This window comes from Zalophus californianus, chromosome X (genome assembly GCF_009762305.2).
Source record: "Zalophus californianus isolate mZalCal1 chromosome X, mZalCal1.pri.v2, whole genome shotgun sequence".
Lineage (NCBI taxonomy): Eukaryota > Metazoa > Chordata > Mammalia > Carnivora > Otariidae > Zalophus > Zalophus californianus.
This window is the reverse complement of record NC_045612.1, coordinates 83,104,160-83,108,085: the sequence shown is the minus strand read 5'-3', so window position 1 is coordinate 83,108,085 and position 3,926 is coordinate 83,104,160. Positions and strand designations below refer to the sequence as shown.

General features: G+C 37.8%; 1 pseudogene; it reads left to right on the top strand.

The window, feature by feature from the left end:
• The first annotated feature begins 501 nt into the window (after positions 1-501).
• Positions 502-1,010, top strand: LOC113931529 (annotated as a pseudogene).
• Positions 1,011-3,926: the final 2,916 nt, after the last annotated feature.

The following is a 3,926-nucleotide window of genomic DNA, read 5'->3' as shown; positions in this document are numbered from 1 at the left end:
CAGGTCATGATCTCATGGGTCATGGGACATGAGTCCTGCATTGGGCTCCACACTCAGTGGGGAGTCGGCTTGAAGATTCTCTGCCTCTGCCCCTCCCTCCACTCTCTCTCTCTCTTTTTCTAAAATAAATAAATAAATAAATCTTTAGAAAAAAATTGACTAACCTCTAGCCAGATTAACTAAGAAAAAACTCTAGACATTAATTACTGATATCAAAATTACTAATATCAGAAATAGAAGAGGGGTCATCATTACTGATCCCATAGACATTAAAAAGATAATAAAGAAATATTATGAGCAACTCTATGCTCACAAATTTGAGAACTGGTGCCAAGACCATGGAGAAAGGACAGACTCTTCAACATAGACATTAAGAGGATAATAAAGAAATATTATGGGCCAGTGGTGTGCCATGGCCCGGAGGAGCCATTGAGGGGTTGGGACTGAGGCCCGTTTTTGTGGGAGCCGTCGCTGCTGCTGTTCTCCCTCCCAGCCGCGATCATGCTGGCATTCATCTCCCACCTGCTGGACTGGTTTCGCTCACTCTTCTGGAAGGAGGAGATGGAGCTGACGCTAGTGGGGCTGCAGTAGTCAGGCAAGATCGCCTTTGTCAATGTCATTGCGTCAGGTCAATTCAGTGAACATACAATACCCACAGTGGGCTTCAACATGAGGAAAGTAACTAAAAGTAACGTCACAATAAAGATTTGGGACATAGGAGGACAACCCCGATTCCAGAGCATGTGGGAACGGTACTGCAGAGGAGTCAATGCCATTGTTTACATGATAGATGCTGCCGATCGTGAAAAGATAGAAGAAGCCTCTCGAAATGAACTACATAATCTTCTAGATAAACCACCATTACAAGGAATTCCAGTGCTAGTACTTGGAAACAAGAGACATCTTCCTAATGCCTTGGATGAGAAACAGCTAATTGAAAAAATGAACCTGTCTGCTATTCACGATAGAGAGATTTGCTGCTATTCAGTTTCTTGCAAAGAAAAGGATAATATAGATATCACACTTCAGTGGCTTCTTCAACATTCAAAATCTAGAAGAATCTGAAGCATCTCCTGAAGTCTTCCAGTCCTTCCTGGCTATAATCCTAGAATTATTCTCCATTCCTCTGAAGTACTTCCCAGAATACCATCCTTCCTAAACCCAAGAAATTGCCTTTTTCAGAGTTTATTTCTCTTGTGCACTGCTGAACATGTGTATCCCCAAACCTTCATAAAGAATCAGCTAGAGTTGTCATGATAAAGTCAGTACACACAAAAAACTTTTTATACATACTTGTCTTAAACAGTGTGTAGAGCTTTTTTTTTTTTTTTTTAAACACACATTTGACCATCTTAAATCAAGAAAATTGCATATTTCTGTTCTGGTCTTTCTGGGCCAGATTTTTATACTGGTTTTCAGTAAATGTCTATGATATTTCATTATAGAGTCCCTTAGCTTAATACCGATACTGACTTGATACAGCATGAAGTTTCTAGTGCCACACACAGTATTTAGAAAACCTTTAGCCTGACTCATGTGGGATATAAACACAATGTTTACATATCTAACAAATGCATGTGAAATGTATAATTACACCTTAGGAATTTAAAAAATGGTCTGCAAAGAGTGAGCAGAGGCACCAGATCAGTGTTGTTATTGGTTCTTACACTGGTGAGATCATATATGAATTTTAAAAACATCTGCTTTCTGAGAATTCTTCATCACCAAATAGCAGCTGGGGATATGGGAGGAACTAAGGCATGCTGTTCTGTATCTGTCCAAATCATTACTTCTCTATTTTGTCTTTTTTTTCTTTTTCTCTTTTTTTTTGGGGGGGTGGGGTTCAACACACTTTTTTAAAGGGTTGGGAATTGAAGATTTTCTCAAAGGCTTTCATGAATTTAGAGCATTCCAACCAATATAATAAAATATGTTAAGAATGTAAAAAAAAAGAAATATGAGCAACTCTATGCTCACAAATTTGAGAAATGGTGCCAAGACCATTCAATGGAGAAAGGACAGACCCTTCACCAAATAGTGTTGGGGAAATGAGATCCACATCAAAAGAATGAAGTTCTTACACCATTTACAAAAATTATCTCAAAAGGAACCAAAGATCTTTTCTAAAAATTTTTTAAGAGATCTTATTTATTTATTTGTCAGAGAGAGAGCAAGAGAGACAGCACAAGCAGGGGGAGCAGCAAGCAGGAGAAGGGGCTGAGCAGGGAACCCGATGCAGGACTGGATCCCAGGACCCTGGGATCATGACCTGAGCAGAAGGCAAACACTTAATTGACTGAGCCACCCAGGGGTCCCAAGGAAACAAAGGTCTAAACATACATGTAAAATAATAAAACTCAGAATAGAACATTGGTAAAAAGCTTCATGACATCAGATTTAGCAATGATTTCTTGGATATGACACCAAAAGTACAAGTAACAAAAGTAAAAACAGATAAATTGGACCCCATCAAACTTTTAAGAACTTCCATATATCAAAAAATACAATCAACAGAGTTAAAAAGCAACCTATGGAATGGGGGAAATATTTGCAAGTCATAGATCTGATAAGGGATTGATACCCAGAGTATATAAAGAACTTCTACAACTCAACAACACAAAAACCCATTTTTATTTTTTTATTTTTTTAAAGATTTTATTTATTTATTTGACAGAGAGAGACATAGCGAGAGCAGGAACACAAGCAGGGGGAGTGGGAGAGGGAGAAGCAGGCTTTCCGTGGAGCAGAGAGCCTGATATGGGACTCGATCCCAGGACCCTGGGATCATGACCTGAGCCAAAGGCAGACGCTTAATGACTGAGCCACCCAGGCACCCCAAAAACCCTATTTTTAAAATTGGCAAATGAATTGAGGAGACATTTCTTCAAAGAAGATATAAAAATGACCAATGAGCATATGAATAGATGCTCAATGTCACTAATCATTTGGGAAATGCAAATTCAAATTATAATAAGGTATCAGCTTATACCCATTAAGATTGCTACCATCAAAAAACCCCAAAAATAACAAATTTTGGCAAGGATGTAGAGAAATTGGACCCTGGAGCACTGCTGTTGTAAATGTAAAATGGTGTAGCCACTATGGAAAACAGTGTGGTGGTTCCCCAAAAAACTATAAGTAGAATTACCATATGTTCCAGCAATTCAACTCTGGGTATACACCCAAAAGAATTGAAAATAGGGTCTTGAGGACATATTTTTACTATGTTCATCACAGCATTAATCACAGTAGCCAAGAAGTGGAAGCAACAGTAGTGTCCACTGACAGAGGAATGAAGAAACAAAACGTGGCATATACATAAAATGAAATATTATTTAGCCTTACAAAGGAAGGAAATTCTTACACATGCTACAACATAGATGAATTTGAGGACATTACACTAAATGAAATGGGTGGTCACAAAAAGACAAATACTGTATGATTCTATTTATAGAGGTACCTTGACTAGTCAAATCCATATAGAGACAGAAAGGAGAATGGTGGCTCCCAGGGGCTAGGTGTAAGGAGTAATGGGAGTTGTTGTTTAATAAGTAGATATTTTAAGTTTTGCAAGATGAAAAACTCCTGCAAAATGGTTGCACAACAATGTGAATATATTTACACTACTGAACTGTACACTTAAAAATGTTTAAAGTGGTAAATATGTTATGTGTATTTCACCACAATTTAAAAAACAATACCATGGAGACAAAATAAAATTGCTGGTTGATAAGGGTTTGGGGGGAGGGAGGGTGATGGAGCAAAAGTAATTTTTAGGGTAGCAAAAATATTTGGTTTAATACTGTAATGGTGGACACGTGTCATAATGCATTTGTCAAAACCCAGAGAATGCACAACACAGAATGAACCTAACATAAACTATAGAGTTTAGTGATTAGTAATATACCAATATCAACTTGTCAATT